Below are 18,095 nucleotides of genomic sequence, written 5' to 3' on the forward strand. Positions count from 1 at the left end.
AGTAGGATCAAAACCCCGTGCCATTGTCCTTGGCGTCTCATTAGCCCTCATTGTTCGCCATGTTCAGAGAGTCCAGTTTTATCCCATGCTTTTTCGGTAACAGTCCAGCTGGCCTTGGTGAGCTCCCAATAGATCAGCTCCACTGTCTCGGTGGGTGGGTGCACCCCTCGTGGTCCCGACTTCTTTGCTCATGTTCTCCCTCCTTCTGCTCCTCATTGGGACCTTGGGAGCTCAGTCCAGTGCTCCAGTGTGGGTCTCTGTCTCTATCTCCATCCATCACCAGATGAAGGTTCTATGATGATATGCAATTTTTAAAAAATCTTTCTCAGCCTAAAAGACAGTTTTTCTTGGAACGTGTAAAAACTGTGCAGTAGCCGTGTGTGGTTTAAGCAAACATGCCAGGTGAGCCTGAGGGATGATAGATTACAAAGAATCTATTTTTGTTACGGCTGGTCGGTCCCCGCAGTCCTTTTCCCCCTTGTGTGTGTGGTTCATGTGCACTGGGAGACGACTGAGGCCTGAAGCCAACCATATGCTCCTGCCTTGCACCTCCAATAGGTTTTATTATTTTTAAAAATTAATGAAAATATGTATTACTAATAGTTATTGTAAGAAAACTCCAGTGGGCTGATTTTAACCTGCAAATGTCTGAGGTTTCTTGCTTGTGCGCTCTTCCTTACTCTTCCCCCTAAACACACTTTCTGTCAAACTTGAAAATAGAAAGGAAAAACCCTCAACTGTTGTAAATCGTGCAGTTAATGTTGATTACTTACCAATAGGAACTTTGGGTCACAGTATAGAATGTTAAATCTGTTTTCTTATTATTGCTTGTTAAATAAACTGTGTGAGACAGACGCCTTGGCTTGTTTCACTTCTTCAAGACTCATCTTAGTCTTAGCGAACACAAGGTCAGGACAGGAGATGAAGCTGGCAGACTGCTCGCTTGACAGGGACTCAGTTCCCCCGCCCCGACAAAAAAGATGAAGGTGTTAGCATTCATCAAGGACAACCTTGGATCAGATTAACTCAGCCAGCAGACACAGCACCTGTTTCTGGCTTAGGTCACACCAAGTATACAACAAACAAGCTTCCAGGTCCTTGAGCAAGCTGGCTGTGCACGCAGGTTGACTTCCTCTGGGGCAGGAAGGGTGGACTGTTCACTGGTTGGAGGGCTGTGAGTTTGTGCAGTGTTTCTTTGAAATCTAGGGTCCTGGGTTTGTTCTCCTCCCCCAGGCACTCTCCGTCTCCTCTTCTTTTCGATCCCCTGTGGAAAGAAAGACTGCAGACCATGCTGGTGCTTGTCCCTAGTTAGCACTTGAGTTTTCAGCTGCTCTTCATTCATCCTGGCAGGGACAGCCGCTCTCCTGGATTCTTCCCTCCCAGTAAATCTCTTGAACGAGGTTTGGGTGAAGACCTTCTTTCTCCAGAGGAGAGGAGCCGGAGACAGAGGACTGGAGCTGGGCTCTAACACTTTGTCTGGGAAACCTTCCCCTAGCAGAGCAGAGCTGTTACACCCAGGAGCACTGGACCCAAAGTGTAAGACCTTCGCTGGGGAAGCCTCTCCTGCTAGAGCAGAGCTGTTACATCCGGGAAACATTTCCCTGGAGCAGGGCTGTAAGCTGCTAAGCTTACTGTGACCTATGCTACTCCCTGCGCCCAACTACCTGAATACTCTTCCACCTGAGCAGTAGCCTTCGGTATTTCCTGGCCCCCGAATGCCAGAATACTTTCCCATGCCAGGTGGAGCACTTCATTAGCCTTGGCTCCCGACTGCCAGGATCCCTTTCTACCTAGGCTGTGAGACTTCGCAGCACCTGGTGATGATTGAGGATACTGAATCTGGCATCATGGAGAAATCGCAGGCAAGTGAGGTAAGAGGAAAAGAGCCTCACTCAGAAGTGCACTGCAACACCCTTTTAGGGATGACTTGCAGGGGGAGAGTTGCAGGATTGGTAAACTGAGGTAAGGAGATTAGTCACGACCAGAGACCACTCAGGTTCATTTTTATTCTGTGGGCTTGGGTTCGTGGAAAGAGGAGTTAGGAAAAACCTTCCCATCCAGGGGGGTGGAAAAGGGGCTCTAAACTGTGACACCTTTGTCTTCTTGGTTTCTTGGTCCTGCTCCTTAGGGATTGTGCAGCTTGTATATGAACTACTCAACTTCATACTGAAAAACAAAAAACCCAGGTAGCCAAAACAATCCTGTACAGTAAAGGAACTTCTGAAGGCATCACAATCCCTGACTTCAAACTTACTACAGAGCTACAATACTGAAAACAGCCTAGTACTGGCATAAAAATAGACAGGAGGACCAATGGAACCGAGTAGAAGACATAGATATTAATCCACACACCTACAAACACCTGATTTTTGACAAAGAAGCAAAAACTATCAAATGGAATAAAGAAAGCATATTTAACAAATGGTGCTAGCAGAACTGGATGTCAACCTCTACATAAAGCCAGCTACACTAAACCTCATAGAAGAGAAAGTGGGAAGTAACCTTCAAAGCGTAGGTACAGGAGACCACTTTCTAAATTTAACCCAGTAGCACAAACACTGAGAGGGTCAATTAATAAGTTGGACCTCCTAACACTGAAAAGCTTCTGTAAAGGAAGGACATGGTCAACAAGACAAAACAGCAGCCTGTAGAATGGAAAAAGCTCTTCACTAACACCCACAACAGACAGAGGTCTGATCTCCAAAATACATAAAGAACTCAAGAAATTGGTCATCAAAAGAACACATAATTCAGCAAATAAAATGGGGTATAGACCTAAAGAGAGAACTCTCAACAGAGAAATCAAAATGGCTGAAAGACACTTAAGGAAATGTTCAACATCCTTAGTCGTCAGAGAAATGCAAATCTAAACAACTCTGAGAGTCCATCTTACACTTGTAAGAATGGCCATGATCAAAAACACTGATGACAACTTATGTTGGAGAGGTTGTTAGGTAAAGGGAATAGTTCTTCATTGCTGGTAGGGGTACAAGCTGGTACAGCCCCATTGGATATCAGTATGTCGATTTCTCAGAAAATTAGGAAACAACTTTCCTCAAGACCCAGCAATACCACTTGTGGGTATATATCCAAAGGATGCTCAACTGTGCTACAAGGACATGTGCTCGAATATGTTCATAGCAGCATTTTTCTGTCATAGTCAGAACCAGGAAACAACCTAAATGCCCCTCAAGTGAAGAATTGATAAAGAAAATGTGGTACATTTACACAATGGAGTATACACAGCAGAAAAAAAATAACGACAGCTTGAATTTTGCAGGAAAATGGATGGAGCTAGAAAACATCATATTGAGTGAGGTGACCCAGACCCAGAAAGACAATTATCACATGTACTCCCTCAGCAGTGGGTTTTAATTAAAACAACGAAAGCCAGCCTACAAATCACAATCCCAGAGAACCTAGACAACAATGAGGACCCTAAGAGAAACATATATGTATCTACTCTACATAGGAAGTAGAAAAAGACAAGATCTCCTGAATAAATTGGGAGCCTGGGGACCATGGGAGAGGGTTAAAAGGGAGGGAGAGAAAGGGAGGGCAGTAGAGAAAAATGTATAGCTCAAGAAAAATCAATAAAAAATGATTATCTGCAAAGTTGAAACATCAGAGAACTCTGAGCAAACTTCTCCAAATTTAGAACAGCAGTTTCTATTAGCGGAAGCAGATCACTAGAGTGCAGAGTGTGAGTCTGGCCAGGGACTTCTCGGATTGCTGTTTTCATTAGAGTTCTGTGGTTTTTGTTTGAAAGAGGATGTTAATTTTTAGTTTTGTTTTTTTTAATCAAGTACCGTCTATAGTATATTATTATGTTAATTTTATATTTAAGCACTTATTTCTTCTTTCAGAAAATGATGGATTTTCATGTAATTTTATATTCTGAAAATTGGCTACTGTATCATTTTACTTTTTTTTTTTTTTGGTTTTTAAAGACTGAGTTTCTCTGTAGCTTTTGGAGCCTGTCCTGTCACTAGCTCTTGTAGACCAGGCTGGCCTTGACCTCACAGAGATCTGCCTGCCTCTGCCTCCTGAGTGCTGGGATTAAAGGCGTGAGCCACCACTGCCCAGCCTATTTTACTTTCTAGAAATTTATTCTAGAAATTTACACTCGAAGACCCTCTTAATCTCTCTCATGCTCTCTCTCTCTCTCTCCCTCTCTCTTTCTCTCTCTCTCTGTCTCCCTCTCTCTCACACACAATTTATGTGCAGGCCCCGCTCTAGCCAATCCCTCACACACACATAAAACCTTGTGTCTAGACATTTCCTCCCCCAAAGCAACCCCACATACACACACAGGCCTAGGTTTCAACTCCTGCTAGGTACGATTTCTCTAGGAGGATCTTGGGAGGATCTCCAGGGGATAAGATAACTAGCCATGGAAGAAGAATAGACACACAGCCAAAGCTTGCTACAAACAGCTAGGTGTCAGGTCGTGTTGGTATCCCCTCCCCTCTCTGTTCCTCCATGGGCTAGACTCACTACAGAAGTCTGGAACCAGAAATGACTGATGGAGAGGACCTCTGACATTTGACTTTCTGGGTGCTCTCACTCAATATAATCTTTTGCATCCATCCATTTACACTGAAAGATGGCTCAAAACCAAAGAAGGTGATTGATGTGTCTGAAATAGGTCTGTGATTGCTGATGCATTCATCTTAACAGACCCATTTCTTTCCTAATGCCTAATGAGGGCCATCTAGGCCTACAGTGGGTGGCTCTCCTGCAAATTAGCCACTCTAAGAGTGAACATCAAAGCCTTGACCCTGGAAGTAGTTATGTCAGTCTAGAAAAGAGAAACTACTTGAAAAATTGTTGGCTGAAGTGAAATTCCACGAAAAACCAACACCTGTTCAGCTGGAAGCAGATAATATACCTTGTCCATTTCCATGGGAAGCTCAAAGTTTCCCAAGTCTATCACTGTGAGGAAGGTTGTCTGTTACATTTATGAACACTATTGAAGTGCCAAGGGTCCGTGAATGGGAATTGATGTGGAATGTCACCACTGTCACATAGGTTTGTATTATTGGTCTCATGAGGCTGTGCAGTTGGGGACACTGTGCAATCTCTGCACTAGGACCTACCAGATCATCTTAGATGATTGGATGAATGGGGGATGAAAATGCCATGCAACCAACTGCATCACATCCTGATGTCCATCCCACAATTTCCCCATCTGTGTCTTATGCCCTTGTGAATCTGAGGTTAAAGAAGCTCTCCTTTCATAAGCCTATTGTTTTTAAAAAATATTTATTTATTTATTATGTATACAATATTCTGTCTGTGTGTATGCCTGCAGGCCAGAAGAGGGCACCAGACCCCATTACATATGGTTGTGAGGCACCATGTGGTTGCTGGGAATTGAACTCAGGACCTTTGGAAGAGCAGGCAATGCTCTTAAACTTTAAGCCATCTCACCAGCCCCTCATAAGCCTATTGTTTAAAGCTATTTGATCACAGCCATGAGAAGGATTAGTATGGTTGTTCAGAATAGAAAGTGGGAGGGGGAACAGCAACAATTGAATACTGTGGGTTTTGCTGAAGTGTGATTGGCCCAAGCCAAGTGACATCACAAGGATTTATTATGAGGTAAGCTAGATACCAGTGCATATAAGGTGTTACCTGGAGCTGGGTTTTGTCCTTGTACAGCAGAGGAGGAGTTGTTTGCTGGCTGAGCATTTAGATTCAGTCATTTCTTCTAGGCTTGAACATTCCAAACTGGCTGGATCTTGAAGAAGTGAGTTTCCCTGGTTTTCTGTTTGACTTTTGGTGTTTGGCATTTATTGATTGATTTTTTTTTACCATATTGGTTATTGTTTCAAATGTGGCTGTCATTTCTATTTCTACACTGACTGAGAATTTTCATTTTTTTCAAATCTCATTTCTTTGTCATTGTTAGATGTGGTCTGGTTTGTTTTAAACTTTGTTGGTTTGTACGTACAGTGAGGAATTTAGGGAACTGTGCTGAATATTCAACAGCTGTGTGTCACCTCCCCGTCCAAGTCAAGTGACCAACACTTTTATCATACAAAATTCATATTCTCAGGGCTGGAGAGATGGCTCAGAGGTTAAGAAAACTGACTGTTGTTCCGCAGGTCCTGAGTTCAATTCCCAGCAACCACATGGTGGCTCACACCCATCTATAATGAGATCTGGTGCCCAGAACACTATATACATAATAAATGAATTTTTTTAAAAAAATTCATATTCTCAATATGAACAAAAGGTACACAAACGATGATTTTAGTGTTTATAGAGTTAGATTAGTAATATTAAAAATTTCTCTAATTCCACGTTTGTCCCTGGCTGTGGCATTTCATTCCTTTTCATGGGTGGCTGTGTTCACTGGATGTTGTGACTATGCTCAGCTCTTTGTAATTTTTTGTATGTGGGTTGATTCTTGTGTTCCCAGTGAAGGCATCTTGATCACGAAGAATGGTTTTTTCAATATCATTGACAGTAAAGGATCACGTACTCTCCTTAAGGCTATCCCCATGTTTTTAGTAAATGACCCTGTCAGATACTTTTCTCTTTTCAGTGTGTCTTTACTTAATTAGAGAGTAAGGGCTTTATGAAAAGAGTTCATTTTATGGAAAGATTGGAGAGTAACTCTTCCCACATTTTATAGACTACTGGAATATTTGCGGATCATTAGAGTTATGTCTTTAGATTGTTGGATTCATCAGTGAATTTTCATGGTAACAATACAAGACATTGTCAACCAATTGGTTATTTCAGATGGTGTTGTCTAGGTTATTATTTAGACTTTGAAGTTTTCCACAGTCTTGTGTCTCTCCTTGTTATATATGAGTTTGCTTCTTAGTGGGGCAGGGAAAGATGGGGGGCTGTGGCGGGACTCCAGTGTTAGGAGGGATCCTCCACCCAGGCACAAGGACTCTAGTAATGGTGGCCACTCATTGGGAGTCAGAAGCAGTTTCATTCCCATCAGACAAAGTCACCATGGACTTCAAGGTTTCTGAGTGAAGGTGAGGTCCTGCACCATCAGGAAGTAGGTTTATTTAATAGGAGGTCTATGTTACATGGCAGGGGAAGGAAGTTGGAATTGAGGCTGCTTGCAGGGGTCATTTTTACTCTGGTGGAGGTGGGTGGGGGAGACTCAGGCAGTGTGACTTATGATAGCAATGAATCTGCCTTGACTTCTGGGGAACACGGATGGATGTGGATGGATGCGAACATTTTTTTCAATGCCCATGTTTATTGGTTGCTATTCTGTTTTCATAAGAGTTCATAAACAGCCTGCAGGTAGGTTGCTCCATTACCCCCATCCTAACCCCTGCAATCATAATGGAACTCTAAAACACAGCCTGCTACTACACAGAGAGGACCAAGAGATGAGTGAAATGCCACCTGGCAGGACACCCCCACTTTCTAAGCCCTCCATACTGGAGCAAAACCTCAGGCCCCTCCCCCACATGCATCAGCTTCTATAGTCAGCCAGCAGGTGAGTTTCCTGCAGGTAGGCTGCTCCAAAACTCCTGAGACACAGACAGTGATAGTACTAAGCAGACCAAGAAAGGTTTCCAAATATGCAAACAGACCCTGCAAGGAATGGACCAATAAGCAAAGAAAGACACTGGCGGCATCAATTGAAGGAAAAGATGGGTAGGCTCCAATGTAAGAATTCATCCAACAATGTAAAAAGCAAATTGGTAACACCATAACCCAGTGGTCACACACCAGGAAGACTTGATCATCCTGATCCAGAAGAAGCAGAACAAAATGATTTTAAATGTAACTTTATGAAGACAATGGAGACCTTAAAAGAAGAAATGAAAAACTCCCTTAAAGAAATGGAGGAACAAACAAACAAAAATTGTAAGAAATTAATAAATATCTCAAAGAAACCCAAGAAAATCAAGAAAAAGAAAATCATAACAGATACAAAATTTGGAGTAACCCCCTGTGTCTTATTGGATCACCATGATTTAAAGTAAGAATTTAACAACTACAACACTCGCAGAAAGCCAACAAACTCATGGATATTAAAATGCTCTATGAACCACTCCTGCATCAAGGAAGAAATAAAGAATTAAAAGACTTCCTAGAATTCAATGAAAATGAAGGCACAAGAAGTTCTGGTTTGAGCAATAAGACAACAAAAGAAGATCAAAAGGATTCAAATTGGAAAGAAAGAAGTCAAACTTTCATTATTTGCAGATGGTATGACAGTATATATAAGTGACCAAAGCTCTACTAGAGAACTTCTACAACTGATAAATACATTCAGCGGTTTAGCAGGATACAAGATTAACTCAAAAAAGAATCAGTAGCCCTGGTAAGTAAGCTGAGAAAGAAATCAGAGAAGTATCACCCTACACAATAGCCAGAAATAATATAAAATATCTTGGGGTTATACTAATCAAAGAAGTGAAAGACCTATTTGACAAGAACTTTAAGTCTTTGAAGAAAGAAATTGAAGAAGACAGCAAAAAAAAAAAAAGGAAAGATCTCCCATGCTCTTGGATAGGTAGGATCAATATAATAAAAATGGCAATTCTACCAAAAGCAATATATAGAGTCAATGCAATCCCTATCAAAATCTAAACACAATTCTTCACAGACCTTGAAAGAACAATAATCAACTTTATCTGAAAACACAAGAAACTGAGGATAAAGCTGGGCGGTGGTGGCACACGCCTTTAATCCCAGCACTCGGGAGGCAGAGGCAGGTGGATCTCTGGGAGTTCGAGGCCAGCCTGGTCTACAAGAGCTAGTTCTGGGATAGGCACCAAGGCTACAGAGAAACCCTGTCTTGAGAAACCCCCCCCAAAAAAAATAGAAAGAAAAAAAGAAACTGAGGATAGCCAAAACAATACTGTGCAATAAAGTAACTTAGGGAGGCATCACAATCCTTAACATCAAGCTCTATTATAGATTTACAGTAACGAAAACAGATTGGTATTGGCATAAACAGAGGGTTGATGAATGGTGTCGAAGACCAGGGCATTAATCCACACACCTATGAACACCTGATTTTTGACAAAGAAGCTAAAATTATACAATGGAAAAAAGAAGCATCATCAAGAAATGGTGCTTTCATAACTGGATATCAACATGTAGAAGAATGAAAATAGATCCATACCTATTACCATGCACAAAACTCAAGTCCAAATGGATTAAAACCTAAATATAGATCCGACCACACAGAATCTGACAGAAGAGAAAGTGGGAAGTAGCCTTCAATGCATGGGCACAGGAGACCACTTCCTAAATATAACCCCAGTAACACAGACACTGAAAGCAACAATAAATAAATGGGACCTCCTGAAACTGAGAAGCCTCTGCAAAGCAAAGGACATAGTCAATAAGACAAAAAGGCACCCTACTGAATGAGAAAAGATCTTTATCAACACCACATCAGTCAAAGGACTGATCTCCAAGATATATAAAGAACTCAAGAAATTAGACATTAAAATTCCAAATAACCCAATTAAAATTGGGGTGCAGAACTAAGCAGAGAATTCTCAACAGAAGAATCTCAAATAGCTGAAAGACACTTAAGAAAATGTTCAACATCCTTAGTCATCAGGGAAATGCAAATCAAAATAACTCTGAGATACCATCTTACACCTGTAAGAATGGTTAAGATCGAAAAGATCAAAGAAACCTTATGTTGGAGAGGATGTGGAGTTAAGGGAACACTCCTCCATTGTGGGTGGGAATACAAACTTGCACAACCACTTTGAAAATTGGTATGATGGTTTCTCAGAAAATTGGGAATCAACCTACCTCAGGACCCAGCAATACCACTTTTGGGCATACTCAAAAGATGCTCAAAAATACCACAAAAGCATTTGTTCAACTATGCTCATGGCAGCATTATTTGTAATAGCCAGAACTTGGAAACAGCCTAGATGCCCCTCAAACAAAGAATCAATAAAGAAGACGAGGCACACTTATATATTATAGTAATACTCAGTAAAAACCAATGGCATCTTGAAATTTGCATGCAGATGGATGGAACTAGATGACACCGTCTTGAGTAAGGTAACTCAGACCCAGAAAGAAGAATATGGTATGTACTCACTATAAGTGGATACCAGCTGCAAAGTAAAGGATAATGAGCCCAGAGTTCGTGATCCTAGAGAAGCTAAGTAACAAGGTGAACCCTAAGGTAAGCATACATAGATCCACTTAAAAAGGGGAAATAGACAAGATCACCTAACAAAATTGGGAGCATGGCAGCGGGGAAGTAGGGAGGGTGGAAGGGGAAGATGAGGGGAGAAGGGAAGGGGGGAGGAGAACTTGAGGAAACAGGGTAGTTGAGATGGAGGAAGGACAGAGATGAGAGCAAGGAAAGAGATATTTTGATTGAGAGAGCCACTGTGGGGCTAGCAAGAAACCTGGCTCTAGAGAAATTTCCAGGAATCCACAAGGATGACTCCAGTTAAGACCCTAAGCAATAGAGGAGAGGGTGTCAAAACTGGCCTTGCCCTGTAGTCAGACTAATGAATATCTTCATACCACCATAGAAACTTCATTCTGCAACTGATGGAAACAGAGGCATAGACTTGCAACGGAGCACTGGACTGAGCTCCCAGAGTTCAGTCGAGGAGTGGGAGGAGTGATCAGCAAAGAGGTTAAGACCATGATGGGTACACCCACTGAAACAGTCTACCTGAACTAATGGAGGCTCACCAACTCCAGCCTGGCAGGGAAGCAACTAGCATAGGACCAAACTGACCCTCAAAATGTGAGTTACAGTTGCATGGCTGGGACAGACTGAGGGGCCACTGGCAGTGGTGCCAGTATTTTACCTTACTGCTTGTATTGGCTTTCAGGGAGCCTGTTCTCTTTGGATGGATACCTTGCTCAGCCTAGATATAGCACGGAGGGCCTTGGACTTTTCCCAAAGCAATGTGCCTTACCCTCTCTGAGGAGTGGATAGGGGGTTGGATGGGGAGGTAGGTGAAGGGAATGGGAGGAAGGAAGGGAGTTGGAACTGGGATTGGTATGTAAAATGAAAAAAGATAGTTGTTTTCTTTTTAAGAAATAATAAAAAAACTCCAAAAGCTACAAAAAAGTTCATCAACAGGGAATCTGAAGAAAGAACGCGCATCTCTGACTTATTTTTGGAGGGAAGGAGCCCATGGTGGTGTGGCACAGGCCTGGCAGCCAGTTGGAAGCTCGAAGGCAAAACAAGAGACTGAGTGTCACAGCCTCAAACTTAAGCAGGAGGCAGAAGCAGCAAATAAAGACTAGGATTGCTCATCTCAAGGACAGCCCCAGGAATGGACTCTGACACCAAGGCTGCACCATATAAAGTTCCCCAAAATGTACCACCGGCTCTCCTGTGTGTCCATGTGTTCAAATGCCCCATGTGGATGAGGCACTTTTAATTCAAAGTGACACAGGGATTTATTATAATGTATGTCAATGTGTTGAGCATTGGGTTTCTAGTTTGGGAATTTCTGTCACATGGTTGTGGAGCCAGCTAGAGGAACTCTCCACTTGGGGATAGAGAATTTCTAATGCAGGCTCACTAGCCACCTAACACGCAGCTCTATAGGAAACAAGCTGCTCCCACCACCGTGGCTTCAGTGTCGCTTGAAAGCCTGTGCACAAATAAACCTTCTTCCCTAGAGTTGATTCTGGTCTGAGATTTGGTCCCAGAAATGAGAATAATATTCAAGGCAGTGGTTGTGCTACAGAACCTGATCAAAACCACTGTCAGGTCTGACAAGCCATGATTGGTCGGTTGCTGTGGTGACATCACAAGGAGGCATTACAAAGCATCCTAGCAACTAATCCATGTTAGGCAGTGCCTGCATTGGGCTTCTGTCCTTGAATCTTGGAGTAGCTGTTGGCTGCCTACAGAGAAGTTGGACTTAAAATTGGCTCTGACAGACTAGGAATCTCCAGTATACTGGACCTTGCAGGAGTGAGTTCAGTTCCAGTATGTGGTATCGCTTCCAGGGGTTAAGGTTGGCTGTTAAATATCTACATTTATGTCATTGGTTTACATTATAGGTTTGGTTTATGAAATCTTCTCTAGTTCTTCATTATTACCCGTTTTCCTATTTGAAAACTCATTTAGTCTTTTTGTAAATTGGCTTAATTTTCTTTTGTGTGATTTTACATATGTTATTGTATACTATACTAGCAATTTCATGATAACATTCCCACAAGCCTATACAGACAGCATTTTGGTGATAGTGTCTGACTCTATTTCACTTCCTCCACCCCATTCTGTGACATTATGGACTTGATGGTAAATGTGAATCTATGAAGTATCGCTCTGCTGTAAAGGAGTCGATTCTGAAGCCTGACCTTACTGTAGCACCATCCCAAGTGCAGAAAATAACTCATCACTTGGCTTGTGCCAGTTTTCCTTTCACAGAGGGAAAGATATCATTGCCTTGTCTTGCTGAAGAATAACGAGAAAGTGAGTTTGTGCAAACCTGTGCACAGAGAGGATCTAGTCTGTTGGAGTTGACACCATCCATTCTGACCATCTGATGTCATGTCATTATAGAGCAATATGTCCTGTGACTCCTCAGAGCCTGTGGGGCCCAGGGAGTCCTCTTGTGCCTACAGCCCTGCTGAAGACTTCTCACTGCTTGCTCATCAGACTGAGCCCCATGGCCTGCAGCTGGCGCATCCATATCTTTTTTTGAGTATTAAAAACATGCTTTGAATTTCATAAAAATTACCTTCTTTATAAACATCTTGAAAGTAAATAAAGACAACACACACCGGGATTACCCAGACCTGAAATCTAGATAACGTAAAGAGCTTATTTACTGTTAGATGCCTCTTCCATTTCTCCTGAAGCCATGCTCATCTTCTCACCTCTCACCTGAGTAGCATGTACCAAATTTGGTCAACTGTCATCTATTTCCAGCTTCACATCCTTTCCTAGATGTCCCCCGAGCACCAAGTGCCTCAGGCACCAAGGGCTGAAGGTCCCTTGCAGCTGATGACTGAACTTCCTCCATGATTCTGCACTTGACACAATTCTGCTGTAGCACTGCGTGAGCAGAGATTCTTTGGGTGGGAAGCAACAGAAGTGAACCCTGGCTGACATGGACAGAAAGAGCACCAGTGACGGGAACTAGGACATTCAGACAACGGAAAAAAACAAAACCCACTCCAGTACCTGACAAGATGAAGCAAGAATAATAAAAACTCAGAGAGAGAAATTGGGTTCAACCTAAAAATTCGGAAAGTAACAGTCAGCCACTGGCTTTTACCTCAACCTCAGACCAAAATGGTGATCCTGCCTCTCAGAATCTCAGAATGAGACTGTCTCTGAGAGCTGTCTCCCCTGTCTTATATTCCTCTCTAGGGCTGGGATTAAAGGCACGCACCACCCAATTGCTAAGGCAACTAGGGTGGCCTTACCTAGGGTGGGATTAAAGGTGTGTGCCATTATGGCTACTGGGATTAAAGCTGTGTGTTACCATAATCTGGTCTGTAAGGCTGACCAGTGAGGCTGTTTTACTCTCAGATCTTTAGTCAGTCTTTATTTATTAAAATACATTTGAAATGCCACTACATTGTCGAAAAAATAAAAAGGCTATAACTAATATAAGAAAACTATATACAATAAGTACAACAATTATGTACAATATATACAGGCAAAACATACGTAAACAATGTCTAGGCCATTTGCATTTGACAAATTCAGAGAAAACATTTCATATCTATCCTATCTTGGTGAGTCCAAAGTCTTATACCCAATTTACTTTCTATCATAACTTGCTTTCTGTGTCTGGTAAGCTGTAACTATAGCTATCTAATCTTCAACCCCTCAGAGAACCAAGAAAGAAATAATATTAACTGAGTAAGCAGAAAGTGCAAGCAAGTGCCTTCCAAAAAATGTAATGACAGAAACAGCTCACTGCCTGGACAGTCACCCAAAGTTCCTCTGCAATGTTGGGCTATCTATCTTCAGCTTACAGGCCTAGCATATTTGACAAGACTTTTCTGTGAAGCAGGATATTTTGTGTCCTGCTTGTCTGATTAGTATAACATAATGTCAGCAGTTGAGGCATGGGCATTTTCTTGCCCAGTGGTTTATTTTTTCCACAAAGAAAGTAAACTCCATGTGGAGTGTCTTTGATGCCCATTGTCTTCTCTGAAGTAGATTGGTGCTTCGGGGAGCAGACACGTCTCATTGTCATAAAAAATACGTAGGTTATTAAAACATCTTCAATGCATATTCTTTAGATCTCTGAAGTGTTTGAAGATGACCTATCTATCTAAATTATATTTTTGTTTTACCTTGAAAACATACCTAACGTGACTACAAGGTTGTTTATACTAAGTGATTAACTATTAACCTGTATTTATTTATTATCCTAAACAGTTGGTAAAAATAATTTTCAAGGACTAGAAATTTGAATTAAATTGTTAAATGAGCTGTATAGGTACAATACCTTGAAAAAAATTTAGAAATGTATGTACAATATGCTTTAACGAAATTAATCTCAAATTTGTTTCAATATACAAAATTTGTATGTAATATTAAAAAGTAAAACCAATGTAAAACTTTTAAAACTAATAGTTCCTTTTAAAAATCGATTCAGTAATCTACCTTTATAATTTATCATATTTATATCCCCTTTTATCTTTTTCTTTTTTCGAAAGTAGATCTCCGAGCCTATAAAATTTACACCCCAAACCCAACCCTATAACAGTGATGATAAACCCCTTACAACAAATTGGCAAGGTAACCCAGTATAACAAATAGGGTCCCCAAATCCAGTAACGGTGTTGGAGACAGCACCTATTCCAGCTGTTGAGAGTCACATCACAGGTCCAAGCTTCACATCTATAACATAAATGAAAAGAGAAGTATAATTGCTACATGATAATAGCACACTGGTGCTATGGCCTCTGAATTCAGGCAGTGAAAGAGAAACATAATGAAAGAACTAGGCACCAGAGCTCAGAAGGGGAAAAGAAACTGGTGCAGTAATTCATAGAGCTAAGTGACTTCTAGGCAGTGTGGTATGGATGGAGATGGGTGGCTGTTGGAGAATATTATTTTCAGGTGTGTGTCTTTTATTTATGCTGCACTTGTTTAATGCTGTGAAGCTGTGTTACCGTGCCTACCCCAAACACCTGATGATCCTAATAGAGATGAATGACCAATAGTGAGGCAGGAGCAAAGGTAGGCAGGTTTAGCATGCAGGAACAATATGAGAAGACTATAGAGAGATGAAGGAGGAAGAGAGAACAAGGAGAGGAGAACACCAGGGCCCAACCACCCAGCCACCCCGCCAGCCATGGAGTAAGAAGGATAGTAAAGTATAGAGAAATAGAGAAAGATAAAAGCCCAGAGGCAAAAAGTAGATAGGATAATTTAACTTAGAAAAGTGGGCAATTTTAATGGAAGAATGGATAAAAAATGTGACATATTTATACATTTACTACTAAGTGGTAAAAACAATGACATCTTGAAATTTGTAAGCAAATGAATGGAACTAGAAGACACTATCCCAAGTGAGGGCACCCAGATCATAAAAGATGAATATGGTATATTTTCACAAATAAGTGGATAGTAGCTATAAACAAATGGTATCGAGCCTATAGTTCACGATCCAAGAGAAGCTAAGAAACAAGATGAACCTTAAGAAAAACATATATAGATTCAATTTGAAAGTTGAAACAGACAGGATTGCCTGACATAATGAGAACATAGGGGTGGGGAAAGAACAGACAGGAGAAGTGGGAGAAGAGGGCGAAAGAGGAGGGAAAAGGAGAACTTGAGGGAACGGGAAAGTCAAGATGGAGGAAGGACAGAGATGAGAGCAAGGAAAGAGATTTTTATACATGTGATAGCCATTATGAGGCTAGTAAGAAAACTGGCTCTAGGAAAATTCTGAAGAATACACAAGGATGAACCCAGCTAAGATCATAACAACAGAGAGAGGGTGCCCACATTGGCTTTGTCCTGTAGTCAGACTGATGAATATCTTAAATATCACCATAGAACCTTCACCCAGCAACTGATGGAAACAGAGGCAGAGACCAGCATCGGAGCACTGGACTGAGCTCCCAAAGTCCAGTTGACGAGTGGGACGAGTGAGAATATGAGCAAAGATGTCAAGACCATGACGGGTTCACCCACTGAAACAGTCTAGCTGAGCTAATGGCAGCTCACCAACACCAGCTGGATGGGAAAGGACAAGCATAGGACAAACTAATCCCTCTGAATATTCTTGACAGTTGCATGGCTGGGGCAGACTGAGGGGCAACTGGCAGTGGCACCAGGATTTATCCCTACTGCTTGTACTGGCATTTTGGGAACCTATTCTCTTTGGATGGATACCTTGCTCAGCCTCGATATGGTAGGGAGGGACTTGGACCTTCCCCAAAGCAATGTGACTTCTGATGAGTGGATGGGGGATGAGGTCAGAGAGTAAGAGAAGGGGATGAGAGAAAGGGAGGGAGTGGAAACTTGGATTGCTATGTATAGTGAAAAAAAGATTGTTTTCTTCATTGTTTCAAAGAAAAGTTGACAAGAAACAAGTCAAGCTAAGGTCGGGCAGTCATTAGTAAGAATAAGCCACAGTGTATGGTTTATTTGGGGACCGGGTGGTAGACCCCTCAAAAAGCCAAGACTGTAAAACATCGTACAACACATAGACAGTTTACATCTATGAAAAATAAAGTGATTAATAATAATAATAATCACAACCCCCTCAGGTGCAATTGTCTCTGAACCAAAGGTCTTTTCAACATCCCAATCCCTTATGTGGCAGCCTCCCTGGGCAACATTTCTTGCCATGTCAATGGTCAACTGAGTCATTCTTTAGTTAATCTTCAGGATGGGCTCTGCTTATATAGCTGGGGGTTGAAACCCTTTTTGTCTCTTTCAGCTGAACCTGCAGCCGGGTTCTGTGGCCCCACCCTGACTCTGTTCAGTTGTGTATTAATGCTCCAGTTCTCTCTGGGCCCTGATCAGTGGGTCTCCATCATGGCTGCCCACAGCTTTCGTGGACATTTTCATGGTTCTGTATCTCACTGTGGTGTCCTCTGACTGTTGAGTAGAGTCATACAGATGAAAGAGGGAAGAATGAGAAAGGAAAGTCTACAGAAAAAATAACTTTGAAAAGGAAAGTGTGCTCCCAAGTGTCACCTCTCTGGATGTGAACTTTGTCTTGAGTCTTAACTAGTCCCTGACTGTAGTGTGAAAGCCTTTACCTCCCAACACACCTGTTCCCACCAGAAAAAACATCATAGCTGCCCCCATTGCCATATGATAAGACACTGAGATATTTAGATTTTCAGAAATGATTCTAAAATTCCATAAGTATAGGATTTTCGAGTTTCCACAGTAGTATGAAGATCTAGTGTCACCTGGTGTCCTTCTGTGGGACGTGGATTGGGATGTAATGGGGTCCCTACAAGTCCAGCTCCTGGGATCCCTCTCAGGGTTCAATAAAGATACCACAATAAGCTAAAAGGTGTCTAGAATTATAAAGGGTAAGAAATTTACTTACAATAGGATGTCTGTCCATGTTTTTTTATTCTTTTCTTTTTTCATCCCCCTTCCTCCTTTTTCTAATCGTTACAAACATTCCCAGTCACATGTACCCTTATAAAAAACAATTTCCCAGGCTTATCAGGCTCCAGGACTGGAATTCTGTTGCCCATAAAAATCAGAGAAGAGTTTTCTCTCACACAGACACAAAAACACACGCACACACATACACAGAGAGATAGAGAGAGACAGAGGGAGAGAGATAGATCTGTGGCTGGCAGCTCTATGGTGGGAGTGGCTAGTATATGTCCAGTGAACTTGGACATGTTAGTTAGAAGTGGAGAATGTTAGTTAGAAAGGAATTAAATCATCAGGGAATTCTAGAGGGGAAGTGTAGAAGGAGCTGCAGGCTGCGTTCCTGCCACCCAGCTCACGGCCACCTGGCTAGCTTATGCCCCAAAATAACGACACACAAACTGTATTCATATAAACACTGCTTGGCCCATTTCTATTAATGTGTGTAGCACCACGAGGTGTGCTTACTGGGAAGATTCTAGCCTACGTCCATCCTGGTTCTGAGCTTCATTGTGTCTGCCCTGGAGAGCAGCGGCTTGGCATCTGAGCT

This window comes from Microtus pennsylvanicus, chromosome 2 (genome assembly GCF_037038515.1).
Source record: "Microtus pennsylvanicus isolate mMicPen1 chromosome 2, mMicPen1.hap1, whole genome shotgun sequence".
NCBI classification, from domain to species: domain Eukaryota; kingdom Metazoa; phylum Chordata; class Mammalia; order Rodentia; family Cricetidae; genus Microtus; species Microtus pennsylvanicus.